A 14,297-nucleotide genomic window follows, 5' to 3' on the forward strand; every position below is an offset into this window, starting at 1 on the left:
GCGATAAATAACATGATATATATTAAAAAGTTATGGACAGATTCGGACGAAACCTGGTGGACAAGTTGGGTGTGTGACAAGGACAAACAGATTCGATTTTGGTGAAGATTTGAATATGGATTCGGATATGATAACCATTTAATTTTTTTCGTGATTCTTCACCATTGAGGAAAAAAAAAAAAAATCTTCACCATTGAGAGATATGGCCAAAAACAATACATATCAGGATATCTCAAAAAGTTGACGACGGATTCGGACGAAACTTGGTGGACCGGTTGGGTGTGTGACAAGGACAAATATATTCGATTTTGGTGAAGATTTGAATATGGATTTGAATATGGATTTGAATATGGATTTGAATATGGATTCGATTTTGGTGAAGATTTGAATATGGATTAGGATACGATAATTATTTAATTTTTAAGTGATTCTTCATCATTGAGAGATCGGGCGAAAAACGATAAATAACATGATATTGTTGCGGTTTTGAGAACCCACACAAGTAACATCATTAAAGGTTAAAGATTGCACCCCATAGGTAGGCCACAAGCAACACGTATGTCACCATAGGACGTCAGTTATTTCATAGTATGTGTTTAGATAAGGCCATTCCCAATAATTGCATCTGCGTTGCGTAAAACAAATAAGAGTAGGCCCCTTTCATTCATTTTGGCAGCCTCCCTCCAAGCGACGCCATTAAGCGCTCTCCAGTCTGTGCCCCATCGGCCTTCCCAATTTGTTACGCTCCTTGGCCAGCAGCCTTCGCTGCCCTTGGGCTTCCGCTCGAACCAGCCCATAAGCCACGAGGTGAGGCCCGAAAAGGGGGCGGAGCGCCAGGATGGAGGTGCGGCCATGTCAACCAGCCATCAAGGCGGAGCCGGTAAAACAACACCAGCCAACCAGGGCTGAGGTGAGGTCGCCTGACCGGGCGTGGTTTGGGCTTCCAGAGCGTTCGCTGGCTTGGGTTATAAAAGCGTGCACGCAAAGCCCTTAAGGAGGACTGCCTGAGTGAGCCCGCATTAAAGAGGACTTGTTGGAAGGTTGGCTTATTGAGGACTTGTGAGAAGGACTCGCTGAGGGAAAGTTGACATTCATAAAGGACTCGTTGGAGAGCGCGCTAAAGAACTCAAGTTATGAGCTTTGATTGAGGCGGCTGCTTTGGGAGAACGTGTGCGAAAAGCGCTACGTATAACCGCCAGTATACCAACCTTTCCCCGTCACGATAATTGTCCGCCACACGCTTACGCTACGCGGAGAGCTGTCTGCCGTCCACCTTCATCGCCTGGTACGGGTCGAGGACCGGAGCCTGAATGCCATCGCCGGACCTTCCACCCTAACATCTGCATCCCCACGTTAGTCTGAAGTCTGAGACCGAATCTGAGAGTGATCAGGCCCGAGTCCAAGGGAATAAGTTAAGACTGTGGTTAAGACTGCCCTGTGTACCTGCTTCTTCCTCTTCCTTGTACATGTCTTTCGTTTCCTCTTCCTTTGTACATTGTAAATAATTGGGTAAGGGTCATCTCAATTGGGTAAGCGTGGCACGATTAGGAACCGCTATAATCGGGTCTAGTCTTGGTTAACAGCTCGGATCGCGGATTGCTATCCGCTCGGCAATATTCCATCAATATCCGTGATTCGGGCTGGAGATGATGTGGAGATGATTGGAATAGCACATATGTCCATCTTTGTCTTTATCTCTGTGTCTGCGTCTCTGTCTATCTGTCTAACTCTCTCTGTATCTCTCTATCTCCATGTGTCTTTCTTTCTCTCTCTTTGTCTCTCTCTCTAACTCTTTGTCTCTTTATCTATCTCTCTCTCTGTCTCTGTCCACCTGTCTATCTCTCTCTAACTCTCTCTCTGTCCCTCTCTGTTCCCCTATGTGTCCCTCTCTAACTCTCTGTCCCTGTCTGTCTGTCTGTCTACCTGCCTGGCTCTCGGTCTGTTTCTCTCTTTCTCTCTCTCCCTCTCTTTGTCTCTCTTTATCTATCTTTCCTTGTCTGCATCTCTCTTTTGTTTTATGCTGTGACTAATGATGCTCATTGATGTTCATTATCCATGGAGTTATTGATATAATGGGTGTTTCAAGATGGCGGCTGTGCATGTGTGAGATCACGGAGCTCGCGACGCGGCCTTGCTTCCTTCTCACCACGGACTGAGAGCACGGTCATTGGATGCTCAAAAACGTTAATTCCAGGAATTGTACGGCTCCGGAAAGATACGAACGTTGATCTCGATTAACCCACACGAGATTTTGGACAACTGCTGGGCTCTTGGAAGCTGAAGGCCGCATTGGGCTTGACGGTAGAGAATCGAAAGGAGGCCGTCTAATCTGCTCGCCTCACGCTTGTTGTGTCTTCGACGCGCAGTGTTCGACACCGCCATTTTGGACCACTTCCCGCATGAGTGGCTAACCCAGTTTCAACAGCCGCCAAGCTCCTGAAAGTACTCTTTGGGACGCCAAGCTAAGTGCCGGCTGAAGGGGTTTATTTTCATTTAATCTTTCTCTTGACGCCGAGGAGTTCTGGAAATCTCGCAAGATTGTGAAAGAAAACATCTGTCATTATTTACTTTTAACAATGCGTATAAAGCAAGTCGTATAAAGCATCGGGGCCTGGCGAAGCGTGCGGGCGTACGGACGGAGGGCTTCCTCGCGCCGGAGCTTGGAGCCGCGTGTGGACGGTGGACAAGACGACGGCCAGATACCACATTTCCCCACACGAGGTTTTGGACAACTGCTGGGCTCTTGGAAGCTGAAGGCCGCATTGGACTTGATGGTAGAGAATCGAAAGGAGGCCGTCTAATCTGCTCCCCTCACGCTTGTTGTGTCTTCGACGCGCGGTGTTCTACACCGCCATTTTGGACCACTTCCCGCATGAGTGGCTACCCCAGTTTCAACAGCCGCCAAGCTCCTGAAAGTACTCTTTGGGACGCCAAGCTAAGTGCCGGCTGAAGGGGTTTATTTTCATTTTATCTTTCCCTAGACGCCACCACTCCCCCCCCCAGAATTGCCATGTTTTAAACGTTTCCCGGTGTGTACCCTGGATAAGAATAGGTACACCGTATCCCTGCATGTCGTAAAAGACGACTAAGAGGGTTGGCGTCAGGAAGGGCATCCGGCCATAAAAAAACATTGCCTCAAAAAGGGAACCATGACAATTACAACTACATATGGGCAGGGTACAGCCAGAAGTGGAGATCGGTTTCTGAGGTTTGGGACATGGAATGTAGGGACAATGACAGGGAGATCAGGAGAAGTGGTGGAAGTATTGGTCAGAAGAAGAGTGGACATATGTTGTGTGCAAGAGACGAGATGGAAGGGAAGTGGTGTGAGAATGGTGAAGGGTAGGCAGGGACAGAAATACAAGTTTGTGTGGCAAGGGTGCCTGGAGGGCATGAATGGTGTTGGTGTCCTGTTTTCTGAGGAGTTTGTAGACAGTGTGGTGAGTGTGACTAGAGTGAGTGATAGGTTGATGATGGTGAAAATGATGATTGGAAAGCTCTTGGTGAACGTCATCTTGGGATATGCTCCGCAGGTTGGTCGAAGCGATGAAGAAAATGGCAAGTTTTTATTTATTTATTTAGTTTTTTTGTTTTTGTTTTTTGTATACAAGATCGAGGCTCGATCTCTGGTGTGCAATAGAGAAGCTGATGGAAAACGTGAAAGATGAGGAAGTTGTTGTGGTAGGAGGAGACCTAAATGGACATGTGGGAAGGAGTATGGATGGTTTTGACGGAGTTCATGGGGGTTTTTTTTTTTTTTTGTATACAAGATCGAGGCTCGTGAAAGAGCGAACATTAATCACACAGAAAGACAAACCGACACATAAAACATATAACATCGGGAGCGGTAGACAAGATGGGGAGAGAGGAGGAAGGACACAAACACAACATTATTTTGAGAGCAGGGACAGAGAAACATGGAGACATCGAGAGATCTGTGAGAGGGAGAGGGCATTGGGGGGAGGGGCATGGGAAGGGGGGGGGGTGGGAGAGGTATAAAACATATGGACACTGCCAGGACTTCCAGGAAAGAAGTTGGAATTTCAAACAAGGTGGATCTGGGGTGAATTAGCGGGGGTAGAAAACATCAAGGTTTTGGATGGGGGAAGATAAGAGATGGTGGTGAACAGCTGTTTTAAAGACCTGGAGGGAGGAGTGGGATTGAAGGGAGTGAGGGAGTTTGTTCCAGAGGCGGGAGAAAAGAGGAATGAAAGAGTGAAGGTGAGCAGAGAGCCGAGATTTCGGCAGTTTAACCATCAGAGGGTTGCTGGCAGATCTTGTGCGACCTGTAGGAATATTTGGGGGACAGAGCACAGAGAGAGCTGGGGGTGCAAGGCTGGAGAGGAGTCGGTAGAAGACAGAAAGACCACCTACCTGCCTGCGGTGAGTGAGTGAAAGGCCCTCAGAGATAGCTTCATCGCGGGAGATTCCAATAATTCTGAAAGCTTTGGTTTCAACAGCGTGAAGCCGAGCTAGGTGTGAGGCAGGAGCACCGGCCCATAGGGGAGAACAGTATTCCATTGAGCTGCGGATGAAAGCCTTGTATGTGGTGAGGAGCTCAGGTGTGCCGAGGAAGGACTTCGCACGACGGAGGATGCCCAGTCGGCGACTGGCTTTGGAGGCCAGCTTGGAAATGTGGTTTTCCCGAAGAAAGATCATGGCAGATAGTGAGACCCAAAATCTTGAGCGACAGAACTTCTTGGAGAGGATTGTTGAGAAAGTAGATGGGAGGGTTGTCCAGTCGATCTTTTCGGAGAGACATAGTAAGAGTGTGAGATTTGTCAGGATTGAAAGACATGTTCCACTTGTTTGACCAGTCTGTGATTTTGTCCAGGTCTTCAGAGAGTGAGGAGGCAGCAGACTGCCGATCTGAGGGAAGAGGAATGGAGCGGCAGAGAGTGGAGTCATCAGCAAAGAGATAGAGAGGATTTTCGAGAGAGTCAGAGAGATCATTGATGAAGACCAGAAAAAGCACGGGGCCCAGAACACTGCCTTGGGGAACTCCAGCCTGAACAGGAAGAGGAGATGAGAGAAACCCATTCAGGGCCACACGTTGACGACGACTAGAGAGGAAGTCCGCCAGCCATGCATGGAGATTTCCATGGATACCAAAGGAGGAGAGTTTGGTGAGCAGAGCGGGGTGCCAGACCGTGTCGAAGGCACGTGATATGTCGAGGGAGACAGCTCTAATTTCCTGTTTGGCATTGAGGACCTCCATCCATTGTTGAGACAGCAGAAGCAGCATGTCCAGAGTGGAGTGACCTGGTCTGAAACCAAATTGATGATCAGAGATCAAGCCATTGGAGAAGAGGAAAGATTTCATATCCGAAGCAATGATGGATTCCATGACTTTGCTGATAATTTGGAGAAGGCTGATTGGTCTGTAGTTGCTAGGATCTGTTTTTGCACCTTTTTTGTGCAAAGCGGTGATGTTGGCTGATTTCCAAGCAGATGGCAGTTGACCTTGAGCAAAAGAGAGGGTGAAGAGAACAGAGAGAGGGTGAGATAGAGCAGCAGAGCAGGATTTTAGGACCCGTGGGCTGATGCCGTCGGGTCCAGTTGCAGAATCAGAGTCGAGGGTTGACAGAAACTTTTCCACCTTGTCAGGAGGAAAGGACACGGAGTCCAGGAGCAGCAGGGTACGACTGGGTATGGTGGGTACAGAGAGGGATGGGTTTGGGACACAAGATTTAGAGGCAAACACAGAGTTGAGGCATTCAGCTTTTTCACGTGCGGAGTCAGCTGTGTAGCCGTTTGAGGTAAGGGAGGGGATGGAGGGGGAACAAACACCAGAAACGGATTTGACCAGACGCCACCAGGATTTGGAAGAGGGAGACAGATAAGAGAGTTCGGTCTTGAGAACGGAGAGATATTGTTTCCTGGCTCTCCTGAGGGTGGACACACACTTGTTTCGGGCTTTGTGAAAGGAAATGAGATTTCCTTCCGTTGGATTTGCTTTCCAGGAGACGAAGGCAAGTTGTTTCTGGGCAACAGCCTCACCACAAGATTCCGTGTACCATGGACGGAAGGAAGGGTATGACAACTGAAGACGAGATGGGATAAATCTGTGCATGAGAGAGAGCAATTTACTTTGGAAGAATTCCCAGGATGAGTTGATGTCAGAGGTGGTAGAGATGGGAGACCAGTCCAGATGATTGATGGCTGCTTGAAGACCGTGCCAGTTGGCCTGAGTGAAATGCCAGACTCGCCGACGCTGAGCAGGGTCCCTGAGGATGGTCAGAGAGATGTCCACTTTAACAAGGACATGATCAGATGATCCGATCGGAGCAGAAGAAGAGCAGCAGACATTTTCAGGGAAGTTAGTCATAACCAAGTCCAGAAGAGAAGATGTTCCGTTGACTGAGATCCGGGTCGGGAATTTGACAGATTGTGTCAGTCCCAGTGAGTCGCAGAAGTCCTTTGCTGAGGAGCCATGGCTGGTGAGAGAGGTACCCACACCCAGCCAACTGGCATGATGACAGTTGAAATCACCACATATGAGGAAGAGAGAGTTGGGATGAGTAGATAGAAGTTGGTCCATATCATCAGACAGCGAGATGTAGATGGAGTCATCACTGTTTGGTGGACGGTACAACACACATATGAACAAGAGGTGGGAGCGAAGGGGAAGCCGTAGCCAGAGGTATTCCTGGGGGTGAGGTGGAGAGAGTGCAGTGCAGGGCGAGTGAGCAAGAGAGTTTTTGATAAAGATAGCAACCCCGCCTCCAGGACGAGGCTCAGGTCTATCATACCGGAGGAGGGAGTAGCCCGGGAGAGATACTATGGAATCAGAGACATCATAAAGGAGGAAAGTTTCTGTTAAGCAGATCACGTCTGGTGTGACAGAAGCAACCTGTATGGAGAGATCAGTTAAGTTTGAACGAAGGCCCCGGATGTTTGAGGTCCATACCGTTAATGAAGAGGCAGGGGGAGCATCAGATACAGAACAGGGGGGAGGAGGGGTAGGGTAAGATGTGGAAGAGGTGGAAGAGGTAGGGAGAGCTGTTGAAGGTGTGTCAGAGATTTCAGAATAGCTCGGAGAAAGGGAAGGATGGGGCGGACAAAAGGTTTGATGGTGATTGGGTGAGCCACAATGAGGTGTTATTTGAGGAGGGGGAAGAGCGAGGCAGAAGGTTGGGGGAGATGGAGGTGAGAGTTTGAAGGGGGAAGAAGCGGGGAGGACGCTTTGAGGAGGGGGAGTGAGAGGGGGGAAATTGAGAAGCAATGAGGGTGGGGAGATTTGAAGGGGAGGGGTGAGGGGGGAGTTTGGGAGGGAAGGGACAAGGGGAGGGATTTGAAAGGGATGGGATATGGGGGAGATTTGGAGGGGAGGGGTGAGGCAGGAGTCTAGGAGGGGAGGGGCGAGGGGGCGTCTTGGCGGGGAGGGGTGAGGGGGTAGTTTAGGAGGGAGGGGGCAAGGGGGGAGATTTGAAAGGGATGGGTGATGGGGAAGATTTGGAGGGGAGGGGTGATGGGGAAGATTTGGAGGGGAGGGGTTATGGGGAAGATTTGGAGGGGAGGGGTGAGATTGGATTTTTGAAAGTGTACGATTTATGGGAAACGAACATTTATTGCAAAATGAGTTTCTTGTGACCTTCGAGTTAAAAATACGTTTAAGGACGCTGGATGGAGGATGGAGTGCAGGAGAGTTTAGGGAATGTAGAAAAAAGGCACTATAGGAGATGGATATTTTTTTTGGGATGAATTGATTTGGTGAGCAAGTCGAAAGCAGCCTTTTAAAGAAGAAGAAGAAAAAGGTGTTATAAAATATGACGGAATACATAACTTGAGGGGAAAGTGTAAACATTGAAGGTTAATGAGTGAAAACTATCTGGGGAAATGGGGGAGAAACACGTGGTCGAAGAACGAACGAACGAATAAGAATGAATAAACGAATGAGAACAGAGAAGGAAATGTTGTTTTTTTTTTTGTTTTTTTTTTTGAGTTGAGATTTACACAAGGAAGTAGGCTATGGGTGAAAAGACTGGGAATACAGAGAACGAAAGTTATTGGATCACAAACGACGGACCGCTGAGAGAAAAACAAAGCCTCAAGGTTGTACAGTGCACACTGTACAAGGCCTCAAGACACGACACGAATTAACACGATTTTCAATACAGGTATGAAAGATTTGCACCGAAAAATCTTCGTCGGGACACAATATACGTACAACACCATAAATAAATACAGTTTTAACGGAAATACAAATGGGAACAATCACTTAACTTCGATTTCAAATCGTTCGCGACGCGGCAAGGCCTTGCTCGCGACACGGCAAACAGACGATCAATTTATCAACTGAGAAGGAAGTTGAGGAAGCGATAAAAGCAATACATACCTTTAGAGGCCATTTTTCCCCGCAAAGCAGGGGTTGGCCTTTTTCGGGAACCATGGTTGTTGTTGTTTTTTGGTCCCCTTTTTGAAGCAATGTTTTACGGCCGGATGCCCTTCCTGCCGCCAACCCTTTTTGCCGCCTTTTACGACAAACAGGGAATTACCAGTGAGCTGGTTCTCAATTTGCCGACCTCGGAAGGATGACAGGCTGAGTCAACCCCCCTGGCGTTAATTCAGCGATCGACCGGGATTCGAACCCAGGATCCTAGGATCCTAAGCCGGAACCCTAGCCGCTAGCCCAAGCGATAAAAGCAATGAAGGGTAGAAAAGCGGGAGGGCCGACGGGAGTTGTGGGAGATATGTTGAAGGCAGCGGGAAATTTGGGTGTGAAGAGAATGACAGAGATCTGTAATCTGGTGGTAAAAGAAGGCCACATTCCAGTGGATTGGGAACTGAGTACACTCGTCCCTCTATACAAGGGGAAAGGTGACCCTCTGGAGTGTGGCTCGTACCTAGCGATAAAGTTATTGGAGCATGGAATGAAGGTATTGGAAAGGGTGTTGGAGAGGAGGATAAGGAAGAAAGTGAAGATCGACGAAATGAAGTTTGGATTCATGCCAGGAAGAGGAACGACAGACGCGCTTTTCATTGTGAGGCAGTTGCAGGAGAAGTACATGGAGAAGAGGAGGAAGTTGTTTCTTGGGTTTGTTGATCTGGAGAAAGCATTCGATAGGTTACCACGCAAAGTATTGACATGGGCATTGAGGAAGTTAGGAGTGGAGGAATGGTTGATCAGAGTAGTGATGGCAATGTACAAAAGAGCACGCACAGCTGTAAGGACGAAGGACGGGAACAGTGGTGAGTTTGAGGTGAAGGTGGGAGTGCATCAGGGGTCGGTACTAAGTCCACTACTATTTGTAGCTGTGATGGAGGTGCTGGCTCAGAACGTAAAGGAGGGTTTACCGTGGGAGTTGTTGTATGCAGATGATCTGGTGTTGATTGCGGAAAGTATGGATGGACTGAAGGAAAAGATGAACACGTGGAAGGAATGTATGGAGACAAAAGGTCTGAAGGTGAATATCGGAAAGACGAAGGTGATGGCAAGTGGTAAAGCATGTGGTGAGGTGGAAAGAACTGGGAAGTGGCCCTGTGCTGTGTGTAGGAAGGGTGTCAGAGTGAACTCCATTCAATGTACAATGTGCGCTGAGTGGGTTCATAAAAAATGTAGTGGTCTGACAGGGTCATTAACCAGTGTGGCAGCTACATTCAAATGTAAGGTGTGCACAGAGGGAGCTGCAGATGGAGGAAATGTTGAGTTGGATCTTGGAGACGGCATGAAGCTGGAAGGTGTGAAAACATTTTGCTACCTCGGAGACATGCTGAATGGAGAAGGTGGATCAGACTCGGCAACGGTTGCTCGAGTGAGATGTGCATGGAAGAAGTTTCGGGAACTGAGTGGCGTGCTGATGATGAGGGGAGTGTCGTTGAAGCTGAAGGGAAAGGTGTATGCTGCATGTGTGAGAAGTGTTATGATTTATGGGAGCGAGACATGGGTAATGAACGTAGAGCAGCAACGAAGGTTGGAAAGGGTGGAAATGCGAATGGTTCGACGGATGTGCGGAGTATCGTTGAGAGAGAGGAAGACAAATGATGAATTGCGAAAGATGATGGGAATAGAGCCTGTGATTGATGCTGTGAAGAGGAACAGGTTGAGATGGTTTGGTCATGTGTTGAGGAAGGATGAAAGTGACTGGTTGAGAAGAGTGATGGAAATGAATGTAGAAGAAAGCAGAGGACGGGGAAGACCGAGAAAGACTTGGCTAAAGATGGTGGAAGAAGAAATGCGGGCAAGGGGGTTAACAAGGAGAGATGCAGAAAATAGGGCAAAATGGAGAAGATTGTCATGGGGACCGCAAGGCTAACCCCGCTCTAGCAGGGAAAATGGCCTTTAAAATGCATGTTGTTGTATCCATGATTCAGGCGGGAGTTATTCCCTTGCTTCACGGTCGGTGGTAGTACTTAGGTAATAGGACTAAAATTCGACCAACAACCCTATTTACCACCGACCGGAAGGAACGTGATAACTTCGGATCGCGTCGGCCAGATAAAAGGACAAGGGGATTAACCCCCCCTTGATAAGGGGAGAGCCGACGTTTCTGAGATCCGCAACAATATGTATTAAAAAGTTATAGACGAGTTATGACTAAACTAGGTGGATGAGTTGGTTAGGTGACAAGAAGAAGCCGATTAGATTTTGGTTCAGTTCCGAATCCAGATCCGGCCTATCAGTGGGATACAAAACAAACTGTTCACCTGGCAGAGGTGTGCTCTCTACTGAGTGTCGTTCTAGTTTAACAATTTGTTAATGTGACGTGTTCTCGTGCCTCGTCGAGTGCCTTCCCATGTGTTGTGCTGGGTGTGACCAGGTGTGATCTTTGGCGCATTTTCTGGGCTTTATTTGGGGGAGAAGATGGGGGTGGTGGTGGAGGTAAAATATTTCAGGGAGAGAATACAAATGACAATTAAGCTGAACGTGATGTAACTGAATGTGATGCAAGTTGTCTATTCCAGCAAAATTCAGTGGAAAAATCAGAAATCCAAAACTTCATTTCGCACACTTAGCCCATTTCCTGAGTTGGTTTGGCTTCAGTCAAATTGGCCAAAATACTTCATCCTTGAATCATTTGCTTCACAAAAGTTATTTGCGAATGTCCATATGTCGACCTTGTCTGTGTGATCTTTCATGGTGTCGCAGATCAGAGTTGTTCAGCACTTGGTGGCTCATGGTTGACCTCAGGTAGTTTTTCACTCTTCCCAGGACTGAATGACTTCACTCGGCGGTTGCTGAGGTGACTAGGACTGTATGTAGTACAGTTCGGGAATTTCATTGACTTTTGTAAAGAGCTTCTTACTCACTGGATCCATAGACATGGCCTGGTAAACGGTCTCCATGCTTGTTACATGGACCACGCTGGTCTCCGATCTTACAAGATCGGGTAACATCTGTACCTGGAGGTCTAGACGTTCTCCATTGATGTTTACACTTGTCTTCAATGGATTTGGGTATTCCAGAATAGTCCACGTTGGCAGCTTTGAGAAGAACCTTTTTGAGATTCTGAAGTCGCGCACACACCTTTTGCTCAAATCTTGATCCATAATGTCAAGGACTTCATAAAACTTCTGTCAGAAGTACTCTTCTCCAGATAGGTTGGGTAGCTGTGTAATCGGAGCTATCCTCCGAGGTAGTACTGGCCTTTCTGTTAAGCCCTCCGATAATTCTACGACATGATGGTAGAACTTGTGAAACTCCTCCTCGCTCTGTCGTTGTTGGTAGAAGGTGTGTAGCAAGGAGACGGCCTTCATTGCACTCTGGACGGACGTATCCTTACCTTGTATATGTATCGATACCCGTTCTTCCCGAGAGAAGACGTGATATGCCACAGCTTAAAGGTGAAGAATGTACTGAAGCTCTCCTCTTCACGTCCGGCATATTCGTCGTTCAAACTCACTGACTTTATCCAAAGTATTCAGCAACACTTCTCAGTTAGACAAAATGTCGCTCAAATATCCTGTTCTCTCAGTGCATCGAGTCGGGCAAAGTGTTCTCACCTGACGGGGGTTCTCTTTGCCAACGCGAATCTGCATTTGTGCAAAGATGGTCGATCACTTGGAGGAAATCGAATCACAATTCTCGAATCGGCTTGCTTTTGTAGGAAACGTCCTGAAGGCATAAATTGGTACAGTGGGCCAAGCAATGAACAGAAATGGCCGAGCTCTTCTCATGCTGAATTTGAGGAGCAGCACCACCAATTGATGTCCAATCATATGCTTGACCTCAACATTGATCCAGCCCTGGATCTGAGCTCATCAGAACATCTTTCAGGCTCTTGGGCTTCACTGGTAATATCTGACTCCTCAACAAAGCACAGTAATTCCTCATGTAGTTGGTAGCTGTTGTCAAGCAGCCTTGCACGAATACTGAACTGTCCTTTGCAAAAAATATTGGTGGTTTCATCACCAATAAGAGTACCAGCCTGCTTCCTTCACTTCACTTCAACCAGGACTGAACAAAGAACAGCAAGACCCATCTTTGTTATCAGCTCATTAATGGACGTTAAACTGGATGCGTCGTCTGCCGGCATTCGTTGGACGTTATAGATCCCACGGTGTCCTCTGCAAAGAATAGGTGACCTATCCAGTGCAGTACAAATCCAAAAAACACATCGCTCTTTAATGGGAACAAAAATTTGGGAACGCATCCCCCCATTATATTGTTACGTTTGTGGGGTTAGGGAGGATGAAATACCTTAGTCGAGATAGAATAGTGTAGGTTTAGCATGCTCCGAGTGTCGCAAAGAACAATAACCCACCTCGATGTAACTAAGTAGGGAATCTGTATAGAATAATATCGTATATGTCTCTCCATACAAGGGGTGGAGTTATGCTAATTAGATAGGGCTTAAGGATAAACCCCAGTGTGTAATTGCCCCTCTGTGATCTTCCCTCCGTCTTTATTACAATAATTAAAAAGCACGCCAAACAACAACTATAACAAATGGACTGATTCGCTCACCACGCCGCCAAGGCTAACCAACACCCAGCTCATTTGCCGATTGGCACGTAAATCCCGCCTCACAGCCTTTGACATCACCCAAACTTTCCCAAATAGAGATTTGACTCGGCCCCCCAATGACTCGCAACGAGGAGGCCACGCCCTGGCCTTCATGATTGGTGGAGGCACGATGGGATTATTTGTAGAGCTTGTCGACATCAGCGTGGAACATTCAAGAGTGAAGGGAAAAAATGACGCTGTCGCACCATCTTGCTCTCTCTTCTGGTCCTGGCTTTGACAGCGGGCAGTCACATTTCCTCCTTGTTCCAGCTTGGTCATGGGCGTGTGGGCGTGTGGTCTTTGGTTTATGTGCACTCTTGGGAAAGGGCTGGTGAGAAACAGCGGTTCAGGACAGTCGGAACTACGAGGCACAGGATCGACGTCGGCGGTGGACTGGGTCCGTGTCGTGTTTCCTCTGGACGTCGAGAATTGCGACTCTGCGCCATTTTGTGCATTACACGCGCGGTGGTTTCGAGGCGACGAGCGACCAGCAAGCCTTATCAGCCATTTGGGGACGCAAAGCTGAGTGCTGGCCGATTACCACAGCATTATTTATTTTCTTTTACTTTCGTTTTCCCCTTGTTTGTATACGAGTCTGAGTGGAGACATCTCAATTTAGGAAATAGTTTTTGTTTTTTTAACCTCATGTACATTTTATGGTCTTTGCATTTATTTTCATTAAATAATTATTTGTCAAATGTTACTTTTCTTGTATTGTGGATTTTTCTGTCCAGTCTGTGTTTGTGGGTTCGGATTAATCCCTGCGTGTGTTTCCCATCAGGTAAGACTTCGAACCTTCCCGCGCTTGTCACTACCGCCAAGTTGCGTATACGCCTCGGAGTAAAGCTCGTTTCGGCCATTCGTCCTCTTGGGGTCTTAACCCCGGGGACACTACAATATATAATATCCATGGGGCAGTCCCTCACAATATACAAACTTTTGATTTAAGAACTACTTTCAAGGAATGCGTGGTGTTTGTAAATCGAGATATTACTGTACATAACGCAGACCTTTCTCTGATGTTGATGGCACAACGATAGATGATGTGGTGTTTGCAGCACAGTTTGTGGATGGATGAAAGAGCGACTCTAAACTGGAGCTGCTTGTCGTCACCGGTGTGAAAAAAATTTCTTATTTATGGTTCGTCATGTTTTTGCAGTCGTTGTTTTGATGGCGGCTCCACTGCAGAACTCAGCAATATGGTTGCCAATTTATTCCGAGTAGTCACGTGACTCTGTCTTCTCAATGTGAACACTTTTCACAATATACCGTACTTTGTTACTATGACATTTAAAAAAAAAAATTTTGGAAAGGGTGTTTCCCTAAAGAATGCCTTTTTTCCCGACCGGAT

General features: G+C 47.4%; 1 protein-coding gene across 3 annotated transcripts in view; it reads right to left on the minus strand.

Annotated features, from left to right (window-relative positions):
• LOC137430493 (junctional adhesion molecule 3B) overlaps nucleotides 1-14,297 on the minus strand; it is a 35,719-nt gene that overhangs the window by 3,701 nt on the left and 17,721 nt on the right. Inside the window, exon 9 of one of the 3 annotated variants that reach the window (XR_013624006.1) lies at nucleotides 10,024-14,279. The exons of the other annotated variants lie outside the window; for them this stretch is intronic. The gene's annotated coding sequence lies outside the window, so the exon portion shown is untranslated. Of the gene's footprint in view, nucleotides 1-10,023; nucleotides 14,280-14,297 lie in introns of those variants that run through there. 3 annotated transcript variants of the gene reach the window in all.

The sequence above is a fragment of the Myxine glutinosa genome, chromosome 7 (assembly GCF_964187855.1).
Source record: "Myxine glutinosa chromosome 7, kmMyxGlut1.1, whole genome shotgun sequence".
Taxonomy (NCBI): Eukaryota; Metazoa; Chordata; class Myxini; order Myxiniformes; family Myxinidae; genus Myxine; species Myxine glutinosa.